The sequence below is a fragment of the Rutidosis leptorrhynchoides genome, chromosome 5 (genome assembly GCF_046630445.1).
Source record: "Rutidosis leptorrhynchoides isolate AG116_Rl617_1_P2 chromosome 5, CSIRO_AGI_Rlap_v1, whole genome shotgun sequence".
Taxonomy (NCBI): Eukaryota; Viridiplantae; Streptophyta; class Magnoliopsida; order Asterales; family Asteraceae; genus Rutidosis; species Rutidosis leptorrhynchoides.
Genome location: NC_092337.1, coordinates 322,341,552 through 322,369,374, shown reverse-complemented (window position 1 = coordinate 322,369,374; position 27,823 = coordinate 322,341,552). Strand labels below are relative to the sequence as shown.

General features: G+C 32.7%; 1 long non-coding RNA gene across 6 annotated transcripts; it reads right to left on the bottom strand.

Annotated features, from left to right (window-relative positions):
• Positions 1-97: 97 nt before the first annotated feature.
• On the bottom strand, positions 98-27,823 carry LOC139847093 (uncharacterized). Of its 6 annotated transcripts, none has more exons than XR_011759298.1 (6): positions 27,498-27,823; positions 26,706-26,770; positions 25,715-25,761; positions 1,396-2,825; positions 1,113-1,308; positions 98-798 (listed from the first exon to the last, which is right to left on the bottom strand). It is a non-coding gene; the product is annotated as an uncharacterized lncRNA (long non-coding RNA). The 6 variants fall into 6 exon arrangements; XR_011759299.1 differs by lacking the exon at positions 26,706-26,770 and having other exon boundaries at positions 1,396-1,630; positions 1,987-2,825; XR_011759301.1 differs by lacking the exon at positions 26,706-26,770 and having other exon boundaries at positions 1,396-2,072; positions 2,310-2,825.

Sequence of the window (27,823 nt, the reverse complement as noted above, 5' to 3'; positions counted from 1 at the left end):
TGATTAAGGGTAGCACTAATATAATTATCATTATGTTACTTAAGGTCATATCGTGCAATTTGTTGTACCTAAATGATAGGTCGCGACCCTTTAGTTAACCCCTTCTTGTAGATCTCATGATACTTCTTTTCACCTCAGTGTAAAAGCATGAGTTACACTAACCACTCCCAACACCTCAGTACCATTATATCACGTTGCCTAGCCTCATGATTTACACATTCTCATTAATGACATTGTGGGATGCATGTAATTATCTTCCCACACAAACTTCCATATGGATAAAAGTCATGATCATCAGTTACAAACCGCAATTTTATCATCCGAACACACACACACACACTTTAGTTAGTCAACCTTATGTTCCTTGGTTCAAAAGAGCAGTGAGATTTACTCGTCACAACAAGTGCGTCTATGCATGTTAGTAGTTATCATTAAATGATTATATAACTAGTTTTAGAACGGACCGCGCGTTGTAGCGGTCACATTTTGGCTCCCTAACTGTTGTTTGATTCCTCGGGGGCTTCAAACACCATTGTTGATACCATTGTTTCACAGTCTATCCACACTAAAGCGTCTACAAGTTCTATTAGAAGTTGTATTTTTTCCCTTGTCTTCACGATCCAAGAGTGGACGGGTTGATCATTCGCAATGTTGTGCAAATTTTGGGTAGACTATTAGCTAATGCATAATGATACTTACTGGAACTATCATGGACGGTTCACATTCGTTACAACAAATTTCTCTTATCTCCAGATTGACATACAAATGGCGTGAAACTTCACGTCCAACGTGCAGCTTCTGCAGTCGATTAAAGTGGCACAACGTTAATCCTAAATGAGAGTTAATATTAGAGGTGGTATTTTTTGCCCATTTACTTAGAAATGAAAGAGTTCGGCTCATACAGGTTACATTAACAAAATTTGGTTAAAATGGAACATTGTGAAGAGTCAAAAAGGTAAAAAAACTATTAGTCAAAATACATTTTTACCAGATTACATTAGTTTATCCAACATTTTTTAAAACAGAACATATATCTGTGGGTCAACCTGGCCCGTACGAAAATTTACTTGATCCTGTTTTTACCCGTACCAAATTGACTCATCTTGCCATACCTGATGTATATATGCTTTCGGTGTAGTGATCTGGGCAATGTAGGTTGGGCGTTGTTCCAATTAGGCCTCTATTACATTCGTTGCAGCTATAGCATAATTATTCTCTGTTTGTCACGATGGCACCGGGCTGATGGTACCTTCACATGTGAGTCGGCTTCTCTGTATTTTTGAATATTACTTTGTCTGAACAATAAATCTAAAATAAGTAAACTTCATCAAACACCGCCCATACATACTGAAATAACAAATATATGCATAAATGGGTAAAGATAATATAACATACCTTTTCAGAATCACGCGTTGCGCCGATAAAGTTGTTACGTCCAGTGGTTGGTTTGAAAATCACAAAAATGAGTTGAGCTACAATTTTAACTAAAAATATGTAAATCACGCTAAAAAGGTTATTGAATATGCAGTAAAGCAAGCATCCAACCTAGTATTGCCCATGGTCCACATGTTTCTAGCCTTAATTGAAGTCTTTCTTTTGCTATTCTTCTTCCACTATACTTCGATAACTCCTATATAACAATCCAAATGTTTAGGAAGGTCATTTGAGAAGGGACAAAGGTGATTATCCATGCTACAACATGTCAGTATACATTAGCCACTTGGAAATAAGTTGCATACAAAAACAAAACAAAATAAATGCAGACGATATGAAATAATAATACACAATACCAACTGACCATACTATCAAATAATAGTTACACACACAAACAAAACTAAAATGATGAGCTGCATACGTACTAATCAATCATTGAGTAACGAAATCTCTATTGTATAGATCAAGAATTACTCAAGAAGATGGCCATAACATCAAACCTACAATTGACATATATAAATATCATAACTAAGTTCATTAATAGAAAATAACCTCCAATTTTCTTTCGCGTCCCAATACATCATTTGAGAGTTGAGCTTCCTCCACCCGTAATCCCGTATAAAATGATCTTCAATGAGCTAAAAAGATAAAAAAACATATAAAAATGTAATAGTTGTCATGACTATAAACCCAAGATTTTAACTACAACATGAGATGAAAAATAAAAGAACTATCAAAGTCAATATTAAAAACTAAATTTCATTGAATAGTAGTCACATAATTTGTCATCGTCCTTATTGAGACAGTTACTATAAACAACAATAACCATATATAATTCGATTATAGATATGCAAAAAACATGCAATTATATAGACCTGGACTATGCTTAACCCCTTTATTTCATGCTTCTCTACCTTTATTCACTTTTAAAATCCTACTTCATCTCACTATTTGTTTCCTTCTTGAACTGGCAGTTCTAGTTTTCCACCATCAGCTCCCGGCAACAATTTTCCATTGGAATTTACGGGAAGCTTTTACGCATTAACATATCACATATGAAGGAGGCCAATGTTAATGATAGTTTCATTATGTTCAATGGACCATGCAGTTGGATCAATATTGGAATTATTGAAGGTTGTTGCCTACATAAGATATTTCAAGATTAGAAAAAATGTGTGTACCACAATCACGAACAACAGACTCCCACAAATTCAAGACTATATTTTTGTGATATTTTCCTTGTCTGTGCGGTTGCACAACCATACTTCATATCAAGAAAAAAAATAACAGATTACAAAAATACATGAAGCTGATGGGTTGCATAGTTATAGTAAAAGAGAGGTAATCCAAGTGTAATTGCTCTAAAGAGTCTTGATATCTTGGTGACAAACCTGAAAAAGTATATATAAAATCAGTATAATTTACTGGTACATAAAAGTTGATATACGAATTTTTGGGAAGAAGTGGCGCCAATAGTGTAACGACCCGGAAATTTCCGACCAAATTTAAACCCTAATCTCTATATGTTTCCGACATGATAAGCAAAAACCCTAATGTTGAGTCTAGAAAGTTTGGAATCTATATTCGGATAATTAATTACCCTTTGACTGTGCTCAACGATTCACGAAAATTTATTGTGTAAACTGATATTATATAATATAGTGTAAAGATAATATATTAATTTTAATTACAAGTTAAAATATAAATGATACATAAATATTATTATTATTTTCATTTTTTTTATTGCTAAAATGTTAATATTAATATTATATTACTGATTCTTATATGAGATGTAAATGTATATATATAAGAACTAGATATGTAAAAGTCATTATACTATATTTATCGATATTATTACTATCATTCATAATACCAATATTATTTTGTTATGATAAAAATTATTATTATTAATTATTAACGATATTATTGTTGTTTTATTAGTTTTACTTTTATAATTGTTAATAAAAGTATTACTTCTAAAAAAAAAAAAATTATTAAAATTTGTATCAATTATTGTTATTATTATACAACTTATTATTGTTATCATTAATATTATAATTTTTATTATTTTAATTATTAATAACTCTTTTATAATATTAATAATATTATTATTGGAATATAATTATTAATTATTATATTTTATTTAAAAAAAATTAAAAATAAAAATAAAAATAAAAATAACAAATTTATTCACGCGTAAATGATATTTATATCACTATCTGTGATATTTTTCTTCTTCTGTTTCTGTTTATCCGTGAAAGTTTGTTGGGGTAATACAAGATACAAACAAAAGCTATATTATCTATCGTTATCTGTTTTCCTTTTATTTTTTTTATATATATTTCTTCTCCTCTGATTTCTTATCGAACCATACCAGCTATTGTATCACGTTTTTTTTTTCTTACTTCTGTAACGATTATATATATCAAGTGACAACCCTGATTAGTGGAATTTTTAAACAGAAATATTAAAAAGAAATCCATTCGTATCTCTGTTCTTGCTAAAAATTTTCCAAAACATTGATTTCGAATTAACTTAAAATCTAGTAATGCAGTATTGTTGGAAATCCTTCACTCCAACTCTCTGTAAAATCTTAAATTCCAAATCCATACATAGAATCCGAATTTGAGAGTCAAAGTTTTAAAATTAAAAAGTCAAACCTTGTTCTTCACTCAAATTCGTGTTACCCGTTTCAATTCAAGTTAAATTAGTGATTTAGAATGTTTCCAAGAATGTTTTATAACCTATTTCATGTTATAACTTTTACCTATAACGTAACGATTCATAAAATCAAATTTTTTTTAGAAAGAAAGTAAACAGCGACGGGATTGGGGTTATATTTCGACTTCTTTTATTTTTTTTTTTTTTTTTGTGTTCTGTCAATCCAGATAATAGTAATTATTGATCGTTTCTAAATTCAATACATATCCTAAATTGAATCGTTAATTGCGGGTGTGATTGATTAACTCGTTGAGTATATATATTTGAAGAAGATGATGACACAGAACCACGGATTATATAAATTGTTATGGGACTAAGAAAACAGAAAGAATAAAACGGATGGGTGGTCATGTGTGTTCTTGGTTATACGGGAGGTCGCGGGTTCGAGCCCGGCTTGTGACATTTTTAAAAAAAAAAAGAAGTTTACTTGAAGGTAAAATTATTTTAGTTATTATTATTATTATTATTGTTATTATTAGTATTATTATTATCATTAGTATTAAGATTATCATTCAAAATAACTATTTAGTATTAGCACTACAAATGTAAGTATTATTAGTATTATTATTATTTGCAAAATTATTATTTTATAGTTATTAGTATCCATTATTATTAAAAGTATTATTTTTATAAAAATTACCATTTTTATTATTATAACTATTATTATTATTATTATCATAGAAAGAAACAACTCTTCATCATTATTATTTTATCAAACAATTATTAAAGCCATATTTACTATATACAACATTACTATATTGATATTTTAAAATAAATATTAATAAAAGTAATTAATTATGTTATCAATGAAGAATATAATTAAAATAACAATAAATTTACTAATAATACATAATTTTGTTCGAATCTCATTATATGTGTTAATATACCTATAAATGATATAGGTTCGTGAGTCTGAGGCCACCCTACACTTATTCAGTGATGTTAATGGTGTTATATGTATTTTTACTACAAAATACATTAGGTGAGTATATAGTCCCACTTTTAAACTCTAAATATTTCGGGATGAGAATACATGTACTTTATGTTTTACGTTATGGACACAAGTAACTGAAAAATATATTCTACGTTGAGTTGTACCACTGGCATACTTCCCTGTAGCTTGGTAACTATTATTTACAGCGGTATTGTAAACGCGAATCCTGTTGATAGATCTATCGGGCCTGACAACCCCAACCGGACTGGACGACCAGTATTCAACGGTTGCACAGTACTTCGTTTCGTGACTATACTTGGTACAGTGTAGTAAGATTTCATAATAAAGGGAATATGCGACGTGATTAAATGTTAAGTATGGTTACCAAGTGCTCAACCACTTAGAATATTTTTATTAAAATGTTTACATATGAAAACTTGTGGTCCATAGTTATAACGCTGCTAGCATCAAACCTATATATCTCACCAACTTTATGTTGACGTTTTAAAGCATGTTATTCTCAGGTACAAATTAAGTCTTCCGCTGTGCATTAGCTCATGTTAAGGACATTACTTGGAGTCAATCAACGCGATGGGACCAACTGTTGAAGACTTCGTCCGGGAGGATTAGTCGCGGACACTACAGTTGGTATCAGAGCGGTGGTCTTAGTGAACCAGGTCTTGCATTAGTGTGTCTAACTAGTAGCTGTTAGGATACATTAGTGAGTCTGGACTTTGACCGTGTCTACCTGTCAAAAAGTTTTGCTTATCATTTCTAGTCGTAAATTATTTGCTTATTATCCTTATGGAATTGCCTGCTTATCATTCATAAGTCTAGACACGTCTTACTGCATTTAGTGCATCGGTAGTGTATAGACAAAATTCATATCTTAGCATATCTGTTACTTTGGACTTTAGTTGACATCTTTTCAAAGATTCTCCGTAATTTACGGGATTTTGGTATTATATATACATATGTAAAGTATGTATAGAAGAGTACCAAATCTAACTTCTATAATCTATTTCATACCAAAAATTCATTTTTCCGATTATACAAGATGGATTCCGCATCTAGTTCGAATTCCTCAGATTATGACGGCTATGCCGATATGGATTTTCATTCAAGCTCCGAAGGCAGCATCACCGGAATGGATCAACCAATCTCCCATCATCTATTCTGGATGAATTGGGGGTGGGTTCGTAATATACTAAGTCACTGGAGACATGAAGAGGGTGATCCCTTCCATCCACCAAATTGCCCTCTTGGCGATGAACCTGAAGCACTTACCGGCGAACCTGTTCGAGAAACCATTTTCTCTCTCATTTCTAGAGTATCTCGTCACGATTATATACTATCCCATATTTCAGATCTTGTTCATTCGCTCACTCCAACCACCAATCATCCCGGTGTACTAACAGAAGTTAACGAACTTCGTGAAATGTCCCGTTCTTATTGATTAAAAACGTTCCATATTAATTGATTTCGTTGCGAGGTTTTGACCTCTATATGAGACGTTTTTCAAAGACTGCATTCATTTTTAAACAAACCATAACCTTTATTTCATCAATAAAGGTTTAAAAAGCTTTACGTAGATTATCAAATAATGATAATCTAAAATATCCTGTTTACACACGACCATTACATAATGGTTTACAATACAAATATGTTACAACAAAATAAGTTTCTTGAATGCAGTTTTTACACAATATCATACAAGCATGGACTCCAAATCTTGTCCTTATTTAAGTATGCGACAGCGGAAGCTCTTAATAATCACCTGAGAATAAACATGCTTAAAACGTCAACAAAAAATGTTGGTGAGTTATAGGTTTAACCTATATATATCAAATCGTAACAATAGACCACAAGATTTCATATTTCAATACACATCCCATACATAGAGATAAAAATCATTCATATGGTGAACACCTGGTAACCGACAATAACAAGATGCATATATAAGAATATCCCCATCATTCCGGGACACCCTTCGGATATGATATAAATTTCGAAGTACTAAAGCATCCGGTACTTTGGATGGGGTTTGTTAGGCCCAATAGATCTATCTTTAGGATTCGCGTCAATTAGGGTGTCTGTTCCCTAATTCTTAGATTACCAGACTTAATAAAAAGGGGCATATTCGATTTCGATAATTCAACCATAGAATGTAGTTTCACGTACTTGTGTCTATTTTGTAAATCATTTATAAAACCTGCATGTATTCTCATCCCAAAAATATTAGATTTTAAAAGTGGGACTATAACTCACTTTCACAGATTTTTACTTCGTCGGGAAGTAAGACTTGGCCACTGGTTGATTCACGAACCTATAACAATATATACATATATATCAAAGTATGTTCAAAATATATTTACAACACTTTTAATATATTTTGATGTTTTAAGTTTATTAAGTCAGCTGTCCTCGTTAGTAACCTACAACTAGTTGTCCACAGTTAGATGTACAGAAATAAATCGATAAATATTATCTTGAATCAATCCACGACCCAGTGTATACGTATCTCAGTATTGATCACAACTCAAACTATATATATTTTGGAATCAACCTCAACCCTGTATAGCTAACTCCAACATTCACATATAGAGTGTCTATGGTTGTTCCGAAATATATATAGATGTGTCGACATGATAGGTCGAAACATTGTATACGTGTCTATGGTATCTCAAGATTACATAATATATAATACAAGTTGATTAAGTTATGGTTGGAATAAATTTGTTACCAATTTTCACGTAGCTAAAATGAGAAAAATTATCCAATCTTGTTTTACCCATAACTTCTTCATTTTAAATCCGTTTTGAGTGAATCAAATTGCTATGGTTTCATATTGAACTCTATTTTATGAATCTAAACAAAAAAAGTATAGGTTTCTAGTCGGAAAAATAAGTTACAAGTCGTTTTTGTAAAGGTAGTCATTTCAGTCGAAAGAACGACGTCTAGATGACCATTTTAGAAAACATACTTCCACTTTGAGTTTAACCATAATTTTTGGATATAGTTTCATGTTCATAATAAAAATCATTTTCTCAGAATAACAACTTTTAAATCAAAGTTTATCATAGTTTTTAATTAACTAACCCAAAACAGCCCGCGGTGTTACTACGACGGCGTAAATCCGGTTTTACGGTGTTTTTCGTGTTTCCAGGTTTTAAATCATTAAGTTAGCATATCATATAGATATAGAACATGTGTTTAGTTGATTTTAAAAGTCAAGTTAGAAGGATTAACTTTTGTTTGTGAACAAGTTTAGAATTAACTAAACTATGTTCTAGTGATTACAAGTTTAAACCTTCGAATAAGATAGCTTTATATGTATGAATCGAATGATGTTATGAACATCATTACTACCTTAAGTTCCTTGGATGAACCTACTGGAAAAGAGAAAAATGGATCTAGCTTCAATGGATCCTTGGATGGCTCAAAGTTCTTGAAGCAAAATCATGACACGAAAACAAGTTCAAGTAAGATCATCACTTGAAATAAGATTGTTATAGTTATAGAAATTGAACCAAAGTTTGAATATGATTATTACCTTGTATAAGAATGATAACCTACTGTAAGAAACAAAGATTTCTTGAGGTTGGATGATCACCTTACAAGATTGGAAGTGAGCTAGCAAACTTGAAAGTATTCTTGATTTTATGAAACTAGAACTTTTGGAATTTATGAAGAACACTTAGAACTTGAAGATAGAACTTGAGAGAGTTCAATTAGATGAAGAAAATTGAAGAATGAAAGTGTTTGTAGGTGTTTTTGGTCGTTGGTGTATGGATTAGATATAAAGGATATGTAATTTTGTTTTCATGTAAATAAGTCATGAATGATTACTCATATTTTTGTAATCTTATGAGATATTTCATGCTAGTTGCCAAATGATGGTTCCCACATGTGTTAGGTGACTCACATGGGCTGCTAAGAGCTGATCATTGGAGTGTATATACCAATAGTACATACATCTAAAAGCTGTGTATTGTACGAGTACGAATACGGGTGCATACGAGTAGAATTGTTGATGAAACTGAACGAGAATGTAATTGTAAGCATTTTTGTTAAGTAGAAGTATTTTGATAAGTGTATTGAAGTCTTTCAAAAGTGTATAAATACATATTAAAACACTACATGTATATACATTTTAACTGAGTCGTTAAGTCATCGTTAGTCGTTACATGTAAGTGTTGTTTTGAAACCTTTAGGTTAACGATCTTGTTAAATGTTGTTAACCCAATGTTTATAATATCAAAAGAGATTTTAAATTATTATATTATCATGATATTATGATGTACGAATATCTCTTAATATGATATATATACATTAAATGTCGTTACAACGATAAACGTTACATATATGTCTCGTTTCAAAATCATTAAGTTAGTAGTCTTGTTTTTACATATGTAGTTCATTGTTAATATAATTAATGATATGTTTACTTATCATAATATCATGTTAACTATATATATAACCATATATATGTCATCATATAGTTTTTTTACAAGTTTTAACGTTCGTGAATCACCGGTCAACTTGGGTGGTCAATTGTCTATATGAAACCTATTTCAATTAATCAAGTCTTAACAAGTTTGATTGCTTAACATGTTGGAAACATTTAATCATGTAAACATCAATCTCAATTAATATATATAAACATGGAAAAGTTCGGGTCACTACAGTACCTACCCGTTAAATAAATTTCGTCCCGAAATTTTAAGCTGTTGAAGGTGTTGACGAATCTTCTGGAAATAGATGCGGGTATTTCTTCTTCATCTGATCTTCATGCTCCCAGGTGAACTCGGGTCCTCTACGAGCATTCCACCGAACCTTAACAATTGGTATCTTGTTTTGCTTAAGTCTTTTAACCTCACGATCCATTATTTCGACGGGTTCTTCGATGAATTGGAGTTTTTCGTTGATTTGGATTTCATCTAACGGAATAGTGAGATCTTCTTTAGCAAAACATTTCTTCAAATTCGAGACGTGGAAAGTGTTATGTACAGCCGCGAGTTGTTGAGGTAACTCAAGTCGGTAAGCTACTGGTCCGACACGATCAATAATCTTGAATGGTCCAATATACCTTGGATTTAATTTCCCTCGTTTACCAAATCGAACAACGCCTTTCCAAGGTGCAACTTTAAGCATGACCATCTCTCCAATTTCAAATTCTATATCTTTTCTTTTAATGTCAGCGTAGCTCTTTTGTCGACTTTGGGCGGTTTTCAACCGTTGTTGAATTTGGATGATCTTCTCGGTAGTTTCTTGTATAATCTCCGGACCCGTAATCTGTCTATCCCCCACCTCACTCCAACAAATCGGAGACCTGCACTTTCTACCATAAAGTGCTTCAAACGGCGCCATCTCAATGCTTGAATGGTAGCTATTGTTGTAGGAAAATTCTGCTAACGGTAGATGTCGATCCCAACTGTTTCCGAAATCAATAACACATGCTCGTAGCATGTCTTCAAGCGTTTGTATCGTCCTTTCGCTCTGCCCATCAGTTTGTGGATGATAGGCAGTACTCATGTCTAGACGAGTTCCTAATGCTTGCTGTAATGTCTGCCAGAATCTTGAAATAAATCTGCCATCCCTATCAGAGATAATAGAGATTGGTATTCCATGTCTGGAGACGACTTCCTTCAAATACAGTCGTGCTAACTTCTCCATCTTGTCATCTTCTCTTATTGGTAGGAAGTGTGCTGATTTGGTGAGACGATCAACTATTACCCAAATAGTATCAAAACCACTTGCAGTCCTTGGCAATTTAGTGATGAAATCCATGGTAATGTTTTCCCATTTCCATTCCGGGATTTCGGGTTGTTGAAGTAGACCTGATGGTTTCTGATGCTCAGCTTTGACCTTAGAACACGTCAAACATTCTCCTACGTGTTTAGCAACATCGGCTTTCATACCCGGCCACCAAAAATGTTTCTTGAGATCCTTGTACATCTTCCCCGTTCCAGGATGTATTGAGTATCTGGTTTTATGAGCTTCTCTAAGTACCATTTCTCTCATATCTCCAAATTTTGGTACCCAAATCCTTTCAGCCCTATACCGGGTTCCGTCTTCCCGAATATTAAGATGCTTCTCCGATCCTTTGGGTATTTCATCCTTTAAATTTCCCTCTTTTAAAACTCCTTGTTGCGCCTCCTTTATTTGAGTAGTAATGTTATTATGAATCATTATATTCATAGATTTTACTCGAATGGGTTCTCTGTCCTTCCTGCTCAAAGCATCGGCTACCACATTTGCCTTCCCCGGGTGGTAACGAATCTCAAAGTCATAATCATTCAATAATTCAATCCACCTACGCTGCCTCATATTCAGTTGTTTCTGATTAAATATGTGTTGAAGACTTTTGTGGTCGGTATATATAATACTTTTGACCCCATATAAGTAGTGCCTCCAAGTCTTTAATGCAAAAACAACCGCGCCTAATTCCAAATCATGCGTCGTATAATTTTGTTCGTGAATCTTCAATTGTCTAGACGCATAAGCAATCACCTTCGTTCGTTGCATTAATACACAACCGAGACCTTGCTTTGATGCATCACAATAAATCACAAAATCATCATTCCCTTCAGGCAATGACAATATAGGTGCCGTAGTTAGCTTTTTCTTCAATAACTGAAACGCTTTCTCTTGTTCATCATTCCATTCAAATTTCTTCCCTTTATGCGTTAATGCAGTCAAGGGTTTTGCTATTCTGGAAAAGTCTTGGATGAACCTTCTGTAGTAACCAGCTAGTCCTAAAAACTGGCGTATGTGTTTCGGAGTCTTCGGGGTTTCCCACTTTTCAACAGTTTCTATCTTTGCCGGATCCACCTTAATACCTTCTTTGTTCACTATGTGACCGAGGAATTGAACTTCTTCCAACCAAAATGCACACTTTGAAAACTTAGCGTACAATTCTTCCTTCCTCAATACTTCTAACACCTTTCTCAAATGTTCACCGTGTTCTTGGTCATTCTTTGAGTAAATAAGTATGTCATCAATGAAAACAATGACAAACTTGTCAAGGTATGGTCCACACACTCGGTTCATAAGGTCCATGAACACGGCTGGTGCATTAGTTAAACCAAACGGCATGACCATAAACTCGTAATGACCGTAACGTGTTCTGAAAGCAGTCTTTGGAATATCATCTTCTTTCACCCGCATTTGATGATACCCGGAACGTAAGTCAATCTTTGAATAAACAGACGAGCCTTGTAGTTGATCAAATAAGTCGTCGATTCTCGGTAGTGGGTAGCGGTTCTTGATGGTAAGTTTGTTCAACTCTCGGTAGTCGATACACAACCTGAATGTACCATCTTTCTTCTTGACAAACAAAACAGGAGCTCCCCACGGTGATGTGCTTGGTCGAATGAAACCACGCTCTAAAAGTTCTTGTAATTGGCTTTGCAGTTCTTTCATCTCGCTGGGTGCGAGTCTGTAAGGAGCACGAGCTATTGGTGCAGCTCCTGGTACAAGATCTATTTGAAATTCAACGGATCGATGTGGGGGTAATCCCGGTAATTCTTTCGGAAATACATCGGGAAATTCTTTTGCAATGGGAACATCATTGATGCTCTTTTCTTCAGTTTGTACTTTCTCGACGTGTGCTAGAACAGCATAGCAACCTTTTCTTATTAGTTTTTGTGCCTTCAAATTACTAATAAGATGTAGCTTCGTGTTGCCCTTTTCTCCGTACACCATTAAGGGTTTTCCTTTTTCTCGTATAATGCGAATTGCATTTTTGTAACAAACGATCTCCGCTTTCACTTCTTTCAACCAGTCCATACCGATTATCACATCAAAACTCCCTAACTCTAATGGTATCAAATCAATCTTAAATGTTTCGCTAACCAGTTTAATTTCTCGATTCCGACATATATTATCTGCTGAAATTAATTTACCATTTGCTAATTCGAGTAAAAATTTACTATCCAAAGGCGTCAATGGACAACTTAATTTAGCACAAAAATCTCTACTCATATAGCTTCTATCCGCACCCGAATCAAATAAAACGTAAGCAGATTTATTGTCAATAAGAAACGTACCCGTAACAAGCTCCGGGTCTTCCTGTGCCTCTACCGCATTAATATTGAAAACTCTTCCACGGCCTTGTCCATTCGTGTTCTCCTGGTTCGGGCAATTTCTAATAATGTGGCCTGGTTTTCCACATTTATAACAAACTACATTGGCATAACTTGCTCTGACACTACTTGCTCCGCCATTACTCGTTCCGACACCATTTGTTCCTTTCGTTCTATTAACCCCTGGTCCGTAGACCTCACACTTCGCCGCGCTATGACCATTTCTTTTACACTTGTTGCAAAATTTGGTGCAGAACCCCGAGTGATACTTTTCACACCTTTGGCATAGCTGTTTCTGATTGTTGTTGTTGTTGCGGTTATTATTGTTGTTGGGATGATTGTTGTAGTTGCTGTTGTTGTTGTTGTTGTTGTTGTTGTTGTTGTTGAGCCGTTTGTTGTAGTTGCGATTGATGTTGCGATTGTTGTTGTTGTTGTATTGGTGATTCTTATCACCATTTTCCTCCCACTTTCTTTTGACTTGCTTCACATTGGCCTCTTCAGCAGTCTGTTCTTTAATTCTTTCTTCAATCTGGTTCACTAGTTTGTGAGCCATTCTACATGCCTGTTGTATGGAGGCGGGCTCGTGTGAACTTATATCTTCTTGGATTCTTTCCGGTAATCCTTTCACAAACGCGTCGATCTTCTCTTCCTCATCTTCGAATGCTCCCGGACACAATAGGCACAATTCTGTGAATCGTCTTTCGTACGTGGTAATATCAAATCCTTGGGTTCGTAACCCTCTAAGTTCTGTCTTGAGCTTATTGACCTCGGTTCTGGGACGGTACTTCTCGTTCATCAAGTGCTTGAATGCTGACCACGGTAGTGCGTACGCATCGTCTTGTCCCACTTGCTCTAGATAGGTATTCCACCATGTTAACGCAGAACCTGTGAAGGTATGCGTAGCGTACTTCACTTTGTCTTCTTCAGTACACTTACTTATGGCAAACACCGATTCGACCTTCTCGGTCCACCGTTTCAATCCGATCGGTCCTTCGGTTCCATCAAATTCCAAAGGTTTGCAGGCAGTGAATTCTTTGTAGGTGCATCCTACACGATTTCCTGTACTGCTAGATCCAAGGTTATTGTTGGTATGTAGCGCAGCCTGTACTGCGGCTATGTTTGAAGCTAGAAAAGTACGGAATTCCTCTTCATTCATATTCACGGTGTGTCGAGTAGTCGGTGCCATTTCCTTCAAAATAGTTAAATGGAACAAGTTAATCATACAGAATATTAAGAGTAGTTAACAGTATTTCGTAGCATAATATGAACTCATTTATAAAAGCTTTTTCTTCATATTAGCGTTTTATAAGTTTAAATTCGGGTAGTACCTACCCGTTAAGTTCATACTTAGTAGCTAATATACAATTCAACTACTACAATTCTATATGAAAAACTGATTATAATAATATTTCGCGTTCAAACTTTTATACAATATTTTACAAACTTACAATACCGCTTATTTTACATAAAGCATGAAATATAGCACACAATAACTTTGATACAAGATAGTTGTGAAGATAATTCTAGCTAATACACAAGTCGTTCAGCAAAGGCAATAAAGACACGTAATTCATACGTCCAGAAACAAGTCATGCATTCTGGTTTTACCAGGACTACTTCCCATCCTTGGTCTTGTGCAACATAACCGTTATGGCCGTTGATAAGACAGCGTGTTGTAACGTCATCAAAGGGACGAGGGTTACGTAATGTCCAACAGTCCCGTAACAATCTAAAAACCTCATTTCTTACCCCAATTACCGACTCCGTCACTTGTGGAAATGTTTTGTTTAATAGTTGTAGCCCGATGTTCTTGTTCTCACTTTGGTGAGAAGCGAACATTACTAATCCGTAAGCATAACATGCTTCTTTATGTTGCATGTTAGCCGCTTTTTCTAAATCACGAAGTCCAATATTCGGATATATTGAGTCAAAATAATTTCTTAACCCGTTGCGTAAAATAGCATTTGGGTTCCCCGCAATATATGCGTCAAAGTAAACACATCGTAACTTATGGGTTTCCCAATGTGATATCCCCCATCTTTCAAACGAAAGTCTCTTATAAACCAAGACATTCTTGGAACGTTCTTCGAATGTCTTACAAACTGATCTCGCCTTAAATAGTTGTGCCGAGGAATTCTGGCCGACTCTAGACAAGATTTCATCAATCATGTCTCCGGGTAGGTCTCTTAAAATATTGGGTTGTCTATCCATTTTGTGTTTTTAAACTGTAAAATAGACAAGAGTTAGATTCATAAAAAAATACTTATTAATACAAGCAATTTTTACATATATCATAAAGCATAAGAACACTATATTACATATATTACACCACACGAATACAACTATCTTATTCCGACTCGCTCGTTTCTTCTTCTTCGGTTTTGGTTCGTTTTGCCAAGTTTCTAGGGATATATGATGTTCCCCTAATACGAGCCGTCGTTGTCCACATTGGTTTAGAAAAACCTGGTGGTTTAGAGGTTCCCGGGTCATTGTTACAACTTAAGGACTTCGGGGGTTGACGATACATATAAAGTTCATCGGGGTTGGAATTAGATTTCTCTATTTTTATGCCCTTTCCCTTATTATTTTCTTTTGCCTTTTTAAATTCAGTTGGGGTAATTTCTATAACATCATCGGAATTCTCGTCGGAATCCGATTCATCGGAGAATTGGTAATCCTCCCAATATTTTGCTTCCTTGGCGGAAACACCATTGACCATAATTAACTTTGGTCGGTTGGTTGAGGATTTTCTTTTACTTAACCGTTTTATTATTTCCCCCACCGGTTCTATTTCTTTATCCGGTTCCGATTCTTCTTCCGGTTCCGATTCTTCTTCCGGTTCCGACTCTTCTTCCGGTTCCTCTTCGGGAACTTGTGAATCAGTCCACAAATCATTCCAATTTACATTTGACTCTTCATTATTATTAGGTGAGTCAATGGGACTTGTTCTAGAGGTAGACATCTATCACATAATATCAAACGCGTTAAGAGATTAATATATCACATAATATTCATATGTTAAAAATATATAGTTTCCAACAAAATTTGTTAAGCAATCATTTTTCAAGTAAACACGGTCGAAGTCCAGACTCACTAATGCATCCTAACAAACTAGATAAGACACACTAATGCAAAATTCTGGTTCTCTAAGACCATCGCTCTGATACCAACTGAAATGTCCCGTTCTTATTGATTAAAAACGTTCCATATTAATTGATTTCGTTGCGAGGTTTTGACCTCTATATGAGACGTTTTTCAAAGACTGCATTCATTTTTAAACAAACCATAACCTTTATTTCATCAATAAAGGTTTAAAAAGCTTTACGTAGATTATCAAATAATGATAATCTAAAATATCCTGTTTACACACGACCATTACATAATGGTTTACAATACAAATATGTTACAACAAAATAAGTTTCTTGAATGCAGTTTTTACACAATATCATACAAGCATGGACTCCAAATCTTGTCCTTATTTAAGTATGCGACAGCGGAAGCTCTTAATAATCACCTGAGAATAAACATGCTTAAAACGTCAACAAAAAATGTTGGTGAGTTATAGGTTTAACCTATATATATCAAATCGTAACAATAGACCACAAGATTTCATATTTCAATACACATCCCATACATAGAGATAAAAATCATTCATATGGTGAACACCTGGTAACCGACAATAACAAGATGCATATATAAGAATATCCCCATCATTCCGGGACACCCTTCGGATATGATATAAATTTCGAAGTACTAAAGCATCCGGTACTTTGGATGGGGTTTGTTAGGCCCAATAGATCTATCTTTAGGATTCGCGTCAATTAGGGTGTCTGTTCCCTAATTCTTAGATTACCAGACTTAATAAAAAGGGGCATATTCGATTTCGATAATTCAACCATAGAATGTAGTTTCACGTACTTGTGTCTATTTTGTAAATCATTTATAAAACCTGCATGTATTCTCATCCCAAAAATATTAGATTTTAAAAGTGGGACTATAACTCACTTTCACAGATTTTTACTTCGTCGGGAAGTAAGACTTGGCCACTGGTTGATTCACGAACCTATAACAATATATACATATATATCAAAGTATGTTCAAAATATATTTACAACACTTTTAATATATTTTGATGTTTTAAGTTTATTAAGTCAGCTGTCCTCGTTAGTAACCTACAACTAGTTGTCCACAGTTAGATGTACAGAAATAAATCGATAAATATTATCTTGAATCAATCCACGACCCAGTGTATACGTATCTCAGTATTGATCACAACTCAAACTATATATATTTTGGAATCAACCTCAACCCTGTATAGCTAACTCCAACATTCACATATAGAGTGTCTATGGTTGTTCCGAAATATATATAGATGTGTCGACATGATAGGTCGAAACATTGTATACGTGTCTATGGTATCTCAAGATTACATAATATATAATACAAGTTGATTAAGTTATGGTTGGAATAAATTTGTTACCAATTTTCACGTAGCTAAAATGAGAAAAATTATCCAATCTTGTTTTACCCATAACTTCTTCATTTTAAATCCGTTTTGAGTGAATCAAATTGCTATGGTTTCATATTGAACTCTATTTTATGAATCTAAACAAAAAAAGTATAGGTTTCTAGTCGGAAAAATAAGTTACAAGTCGTTTTTGTAAAGGTAGTCATTTCAGTCGAAAGAACGACGTCTAGATGACCATTTTAGAAAACATACTTCCACTTTGAGTTTAACCATAATTTTTGGATATAGTTTCATGTTCATAATAAAAATCATTTTCTCAGAATAACAACTTTTAAATCAAAGTTTATCATAGTTTTTAATTAACTAACCCAAAACAGCCCGCGGTGTTACTACGACGGCGTAAATCCGGTTTTACGGTGTTTTTCGTGTTTCCAGGTTTTAAATCATTAAGTTAGCATATCATATAGATATAGAACATGTGTTTAGTTGATTTTAAAAGTCAAGTTAGAAGGATTAACTTTTGTTTGTGAACAAGTTTAGAATTAACTAAACTATGTTCTAGTGATTACAAGTTTAAACCTTCGAATAAGATAGCTTTATATGTATGAATCGAATGATGTTATGAACATCATTACTACCTTAAGTTCCTTGGATGAACCTACTGGAAAAGAGAAAAATGGATCTAGCTTCAATGGATCCTTGGATGGCTCAAAGTTCTTGAAGCAAAATCATGACACGAAAACAAGTTCAAGTAAGATCATCACTTGAAATAAGATTGTTATAGTTATAGAAATTGAACCAAAGTTTGAATATGATTATTACCTTGTATAAGAATGATAACCTACTGTAAGAAACAAAGATTTCTTGAGGTTGGATGATCACCTTACAAGATTGGAAGTGAGCTAGCAAACTTGAAAGTATTCTTGATTTTATGAAACTAGAACTTTTGGAATTTATGAAGAACACTTAGAACTTGAAGATAGAACTTGAGAGAGTTCAATTAGATGAAGAAAATTGAAGAATGAAAGTGTTTGTAGGTGTTTTTGGTCGTTGGTGTATGGATTAGATATAAAGGATATGTAATTTTGTTTTCATGTAAATAAGTCATGAATGATTACTCATATTTTTGTAATCTTATGAGATATTTCATGCTAGTTGCCAAATGATGGTTCCCACATGTGTTAGGTGACTCACATGGGCTGCTAAGAGCTGATCATTGGAGTGTATATACCAATAGTACATACATCTAAAAGCTGTGTATTGTACGAGTACGAATACGGGTGCATACGAGTAGAATTGTTGATGAAACTGAACGAGAATGTAATTGTAAGCATTTTTGTTAAGTAGAAGTATTTTGATAAGTGTATTGAAGTCTTTCAAAAGTGTATAAATACATATTAAAACACTACATGTATATACATTTTAACTGAGTCGTTAAGTCATCGTTAGTCGTTACATGTAAGTGTTGTTTTGAAACCTTTAGGTTAACGATCTTGTTAAATGTTGTTAACCCAATGTTTATAATATCAAAAGAGATTTTAAATTATTATATTATCATGATATTATGATGTACGAATATCTCTTAATATGATATATATACATTAAATGTCGTTACAACGATAAACGTTACATATATGTCTCGTTTCAAAATCATTAAGTTAGTAGTCTTGTTTTTACATATGTAGTTCATTGTTAATATAATTAATGATATGTTTACTTATCATAATATCATGTTAACTATATATATATAACCATATATATGTCATCATATAGTTTTTTTACAAGTTTTAACGTTCGTGAATCACCGGTCAACTTGGGTGGTCAATTGTCTATATGAAACCTATTTCAATTAATCAAGTCTTAAAAAGTTTGATTGCTTAACATGTTGGAAACATTTAATCATGTAAACATCAATCTCAATTAATATATATAAACATGGAAAAGTTCGGGTCACTACACTTCGCACTCGCGTGACGGCTTTGGAGAATATGGTGCGAAGGTTACAAACACCAGCAGCAGCACCAGCAGCATAATCCGTACCACCATCATCAACACCGACAGTACCCATATCACCCTCAACCACAACCGCGTTGTAAACCTCAACATCACAATTTGTACCTCGGATATCAACATCACACACCTCAATATCACTATCTGTACTTCGAGTATGATCTTCGTTTTACATATCATTCTATATCAATTATCTTCGCTTTATTTATCGTTCTATCTCATTTATCTTCGTTCGACATGGTAATTATGTAATCTTTAATGTTTTAGAGATCATGTAATCAAGTATTAACGATAAAAAAAAAGAATTTAATATCTTATTGACTCATTAGATCCATGATTACATCTGAAGAAAATATATATACAAGTATATTTTCATAAAGATTGTAATTAAAAATTCTTTCGTACAAACTGTTAATGATGAAAATATTTTAACGGGTAGGTAGTACCCGAGGAATATTTAGATCTCACATTAATAAGTTACAGTGTATATTCTTCGAATCTGATTCAACGGTTATTTGCTATCTCACCTACAATCACCGATATACGTATCTGTTCACCCCAGATTTACCATTTCCATTTCAATTTCAAATTTGGATTTTTACCTATCAGAATCCAACAAGTGGCATAAAGAAGAAACATTGGACAAATTAAAAATTGTTAGAAACACACGAATTAACTAATTGAAATCTGTTAAGGATTCCACGCTAACTGTTCCTAGTTAACTGTTCCCAGCTAACTGTTAATTCCGTATTACATTTTATCGCAATTTAGTTTATTGTCATTTAAGTTCTGTTATTTATTTTATGCACTTTAAATAACGGGACACGTATACAAGGTTTCGACCTATCATATCGACCCATCTATATATATATTCCGGAACAACCATAGACACTCTATATGTGAATGTTGGAGTTGGCTATACAGGGTCGGAGTTGATTCCAAAATATATATATACTTTGAGTTGTGATCGACACTGAGACCGGTACACGGGTCACGATACGTATTATTTAATTCGAATATTAAATATTAAATTATATATGAATCATTGAACTATTGAACTATCGGACTATTGGACTGCTAACTTTGGACAATTAAAATGAATTAAAATATTGATCATAACATATGAAACTAAACAATTCTTCAAGTTTGCCACTTGATTTCATTCTAAACCTCATTTGTACCTCGACAATTACAATTCGCGTTCAAACCTTTCATGATTCTTGAAAACACCTCGATCGAGAAGTTGAACTCGCCGCACCTCGTTTACGGAAGGAAGATTTATGCATATAGTTATACACCTGAAAACTCTCGAAAACCGAGTCAACAGTTAACACGTAGCAGTGATAATTCCTTTGGTGTTATTATTACCCAAAATAACTTTGTAATCCCTTTCCAAAATTAGCCAATTTTATCACAGCTTCAACAAGTTAACTTCGACTTCTCAGAAAGGTTAGTCTCGATATATACGTTATTCTTGCGCAGTCGCTACCAGAAAACCCTTTTATATTCCACCATACTACCATAAGCGTTTAATCATCTAAAAACACAATTCGCTCAAAAACACCTCGGATTGATAACCGACGATTCAGTTATGGCTGCATTAAATGCAGAGGAAACAGTAAATTCATAGATAGCCTAAATAGCCAAAAGTTTGATGATAAAGAAGGGAGTGTTAGGAACGCTCGATAGAAAATTTGGTACAAAAAAAAAAAAAAACGGTTTGAGCTAACCGTGAAGGAAACAAAGAACAAATACAAGGACTGAACCTGTCTTCAAAGAATCCAAACGATTCAGTGTCTCCTGAAACCGTTAGTATGAACCCTACTCCTTATTCTAAACTTTTTCAGATGATATTATTCATCATCATCTTATCTTAGATATTATAAGATATCTTCATATTTTCCGCTATACATATTCTCCATAATTCTAAAGATATTTTCACAGCTATTCCTATCTGCAATCATCTATCTCCCCGTAATATCTGCGTTACAACATAAAAGAAACTGTGGTAGTTTCTAAATTCTGAAATCTTAAAGTTTAAAATATGAATGTTTTGAAGCAGTGTTGGGAACTGATGCGTGAATTAGTATAATATAATGAAACTTGATCAACTTCATTATATTACAGTAAGTCACGTTGCGTTTCTAATGGAATGTGATGATTCACAGTACCATCATCATGTGCCATGTTACACGGCTCTTACAATCTATCCAATCTCTAAACATATCAAGACAATATTCTCTTGATGATTCGGTCTTTTCCAGGATATTCTGGTAATTTGACAAATCAAAAATCGTGCCATTACCAATTCTCTCTTAGGACATTAACTATATTCATTTCGAATTTCATACCTACGAATTCCGGACCATTACAAAAGATGCTTAGTTGAAAAGGAGGAAAAGAAAAAGAATGAAGCTCCGAAATAGAAATTGGAGTATAAATCGCAGTAAATGGAAGAGAGTATTAACTGTGGATGATAATGATTATAGAAAACAAAAGCAAGGACATCGAAGTATAAGGGAAGATATAAAACCCAATAATCACCCAGAAACTACAAACCGTGTATATCAATACGTATTACAACGTAAAGACACGGGAGAATAAGAAACATTATAATTCCAAGAAAATCATAAAAGTAAATAGATTCTTCTGGCGGCAAATGAAAAAGAAGAATGAAAGATATGAAGGTTAGAAGTATAATAAGAATCAGGATTGGATGGAACATATTAAGAATGAGTAGAGGAAGAAAGAATAAAAGGTGTGGAGAATAAGGAAAACGAAGGGGGTGGATTTATAGCAATATATCCGACAGAGAAATCAGGAACAGATTATTGCATTAATTAAAGAAGATTTTGATTTTCTAAATCGCCGAAGAACCAAATCTTATTACGTAAGATTTTCTTTAAATTCCTTAAATCCCGGAGGTCAATAGTAACTGCGTCATCGGTTGAAACGAATAGATTATTTATCCATTTCACTCTTTTGTGATAACTTCACTCGTGCGCTTCACATAATCGAATCGTTTTATCTACATTACCCAATGATGATAAAACTCCATTATCACCTCATATTCGTCATAAAAACATTCTTATTGTTATCTATGACAACCTCTATCAAATTTCGGGGACGAAATTTATTTAACGGGTGGGTACTGTAACGACCCGGAAATTTCCGACCAAATTTAAACCCTAATCTCTATATGTTTCCGACATGATAAGCAAAAACCCTAATGTTGAGTCTAGAAAGTTTGGAATCTATATTCGGATAATTAATTACCCTTTGACTGTGCTCAACGATTCACGAAAATTTATTGTGTAAACTGATATTATATAATATAGTGTAAAGATAATATATTAATTTTAATTACAAGTTAAAATATAAATGATACATAAATATTATTATTATTTTCATTTTTTTTATTGCTAAAATGTTAATATTAATATTATATTACTGATTCTTATATGAGATGTAAATGTATATATATAAGAACTAGATATGTAAAAGTCATTATACTATATTTATCGATATTATTACTATCATTCATAATACCAATATTATTTTGTTATGATAAAAATTATTATTATTAATTATTAACGATATTATTGTTGTTTTATTAGTTTTACTTTTATAATTGTTAATAAAAGTATTACTTCTAAAAAAAAAAAAATTATTAAAATTTGTATCAATTATTGTTATTATTATACAACTTATTATTGTTATCATTAATATTATAATTTTTATTATTTTAATTATTAATAACTCTTTTATAATATTAATAATATTATTATTGTAATATAATTATTAATTATTATATTTTATTTAAAAAAAAATTAAAAATAAAAATAAAAATAAAAATAACAAATTTATTCACGCGTAAATGATATTTATATCACTATCTGTGATATTTTTCTTCTTCTGTTTCTGTTTATCCGTGAAAGTTTGTTGGGGTAATACAAGATACAAACAAAAGCTATATTATCTATCGTTATCTGTTTTCCTTTTATTTTTTTTATATATATTTCTTCTCCTCTGATTTCTTATCGAACCATACCAGCTATTGTATCACGTTTTTTTTTTCTTACTTCTGTAACGATTATATATATCAAGTGACAACCCTGATTAGTGGAATTTTTAAACAGAAATATTAAAAAGAAATCCATTCGTATCTCTGTTCTTGCTAAAAATTTTCCAAAACATTGATTTCGAATTAACTTAAAATCTAGTAATGCAGTATTGTTGGAAATCCTTCACTCCAACTCTCTGTAAAATCTTAAATTCCAAATCCATACATAGAATCCGAATTTGAGAGTCAAAGTTTTAAAATTAAAAAGTCAAACCTTGTTCTTCACTCAAATTCGTGTTACCCGTTTCAATTCAAGTTAAATTAGTGATTTAGAATGTTTCCAAGAATGTTTTATAACCTATTTCATGTTATAACTTTTACCTATAACGTAACGATTCATAAAATCAAATTTTTTTTAGAAAGAAAGTAAACAGCGACGGGATTGGGGTTATATTTCGACTTCTTTTATTTTTTTTTTTTTTGTGTTCTGTCAATCCAGATAATAGTAATTATTGATCGTTTCTAAATTCAATACATATCCTAAATTGAATCGTTAATTGCGGGTGTGATTGATTAACTCGTTGAGTATATATATTTGAAGAAGATGATGACACAGAACCACGGATTATATAAATTGTTATGGGACTAAGAAAACAGAAAGAATAAAACGGATGGGTGGTCATGTGTGTTCTTGGTTATACGGGAGGTCGCGGGTTCGAGCCCGGCTTGTGACATTTTTTTAAAAAAAAAGAAGTTTACTTGAAGGTAAAATTATTTTAGTTATTATTATTATTATTATTGTTATTATTAGTATTATTATTATCATTAGTATTAAGATTATCATTCAAAATAACTATTTAGTATTAGCACTACAAATGTAAGTATTATTAGTATTATTATTATTTGCAAAATTATTATTTTATAGTTATTAGTATCCATTATTATTAAAAGTATTATTTTTATAAAAATTACCATTTTTATTATTATAACTATTATTATTATTATTATCATAGAAAGAAACAACTCTTCATCATTATTATTTTATCAAACAATTATTAAAGCCATATTTACTATATACAACATTACTATATTGATATTTTAAAATAAATATTAATAAAAGTAATTAATTATGTTATCAATGAAGAATATAATTAAAATAACAATAAATTTACTAATAATACATAATTTTGTTCGAATCTCATTATATGTGTTAATATACCTATAAATGATATAGGTTCGTGAGTCTGAGGCCACCCTACACTTATTCAGTGATGTTAATGGTGTTATATGTATTTTTACTACAAAATACATTAGGTGAGTATATAGTCCCACTTTTAAACTCTAAATATTTCGGGATGAGAATACATGTACTTTATGTTTTACGTTATGGACACAAGTAACTGAAAAATATATTCTACGTTGAGTTGTACCACTGGCATACTTCCCTGTAGCTTGGTAACTATTATTTACAGCGGTATTGTAAACGCGAATCCTGTTGATAGATCTATCGGGCCTGACAACCCCAACCGGACTGGACGACCAGTATTCAACGGTTGCACAGTACTTCGTTTCGTGACTATACTTGGTACAGTGTAGTAAGATTTCATAATAAAGGGAATATGCGACGTGATTAAATGTTAAGTATGGTTACCAAGTGCTCAACCACTTAGAATATTTTTATTAAAATGTTTACATATGAAAACTTGTGGTCCATAGTTATAACGCTGCTAGCATCAAACCTATATATCTCACCAACTTTATGTTGACGTTTTAAAGCATGTTATTCTCAGGTACAAATTAAGTCTTCCGCTGTGCATTAGCTCATGTTAAGGACATTACTTGGAGTCAATCAACGCGATGGGACCAACTGTTGAAGACTTCGTCCGGGAGGATTAGTCGCGGACACTACAAATAGAAAGAAAATAAATTATGTGTTTAAAGAAAATAAATTATGTGTTTACATATCAACACAAAGATGCAGTCGATAAAAAAAGTACCATCAAACAAAAGATGATGCAAACCGATGTAGACCTTAGGTCACTACCTGCAAAATAATACCATTACGTAAGAATGCAAAAGAAATAAAAAACAATGACAAATCAACTATATATCGATGTATTATATCTCATTTATATATATACTAATTCACGTAAATATGCTGCAACCCTATAGTCTAAAAAAACCTTACTTCACTGTTATACTGTTTATTCTACTGCAAATATAAAAGCCCGTCCTCCCCTTCACACCGTATTCCTCTGGAACCTTCATCTGCACCCAACTAGCCCCCAAACAATACGTCTATGGAACTCCAACATATAGTCAACGTAGGCCATGCCCTTTTCATATGTTAATCGTGAAGATTTAGGGAAAAAATTAGGGTTTGAATTCTTCAATTAATCGTCATGAAAGAGTATTGAATAATCTCAGTTTTGTAAATTCAATTGAAGCTTTGGAGCAAACATTAGGATCTGAGGCGATTTAACTCAAAAAACCGCCATAACTTTCTGGTATTCCTCCTCTAACTTTTTATATGTTTATAAAAAAAAAAAGAGTTCTGTAATCTATTTTTTGTTATTATTTTTAAAAATATTCTAGGTTCATGTTTCTTTACGGTTATTAACATTTGAGTTTAGTTTTCAATCGTTAAATTTGAGAAAGACGGTTCAATTTGAGGGTTATAGTTAGTGTATTGGCTTTGTATTCTTACTGATGGTTGTTGATTTTTTCTTATCATTTGGTTGAAGAAATACAAGCAATACTTTGATGGAATTATCTCCATTTGTTTGTTAAAATGTCTATGTTACTCATACTATGAGCATGTTCATATTTTTGACTCTTTTTTACCTCATTAATATTGTGCATTTAGTGTTTTGTGTTTACTGTTAACAGACCTTGAATATGTTATGTACTCATGTCTCATATGCCACGTTCTTACTGGGCATGAGTTAAACTAGATTGATGGAACTTACAATGAAAATAAGTGTTAACCTGATCATGATGTCTTTTAAAAGGCATATAATCAAAAAAAGTAATTAGCAAATCCATTTTTCCAACTGCAAAGTTATACACTTCTACGTTAATTTGATTTCTCTTCTTTACCAAAGTTATAAATTTTCTGCCAGAGTAAGCGTATGAAATTAAAATCAAACAACTAATGGAGAAATTGACCAATTTTGTTTTACACAAACAATCTGCTACTAACTGATGCAACTACAATAAACTACAATAAACGAAGTTTTTACTTGTGTTCACAGCCCTAGCTATATATCTTTTAAGCCATACTTAACTAGAACAACATGGTTGAACACTTATTTTCATTGTAACTTCCATCAATCTAGTTTAACTCATGCCCAGTAAGAACGTGGCATATGAGACATGAGTACATAACATATTCAAGGTCTGTTAACAGTAAACACAAAACACTAAATGCACAATATTAATGAGGTAAAAAAGAGTCGAAAATATGAACATGCTCATAGTATGAGTAACATAGACATTTTAACAAACAAATGGAGATAATTCCATCAAAGTATTGCTTGTATTTCTTCAACCAAATGATAAGAAAAAATCAACAACCATCAGTAAGAATACAAAGCCAATACACTAACTATAACCCTCAAATTGAACCGTCTTTCTCAAATTTAACGATTGAAAACTAAATTCAAATGTTAATAACCGTAAAGAAACATGAACCTAGAATATTTTTAAAAATAATAACAAAAAATAGATTACAGACCTCTTTTTTTTTTATAAGCATATAAAAAGTTAGAGGAGGAATACCAGAAAGTTATGGCGATTTTTTGAGTTAAATCGCCTCAGATCCTAATGTTTGCTCCAAAGCTTCAATTGAATTTACAAAACAGAGATTATTCAATACTCTTTCATGAAGATTAATTGATGAATTCAAACCCTAATTTTTTCCCCAAATCTTCACGATTAATATATGAAAAGGGCATGGCCTATGTTGACTATATGTTGGAGTTCCATAGACGTATTGTTTGGGGGCTAGTTGGGTGCAGATGAAGGTTCCAGAGGAATACGGTGTGAAGGGGAGGACGGGCTTTTATATTTGCAGTAGAATAAACAGTATAACAGTGAAGTAACGT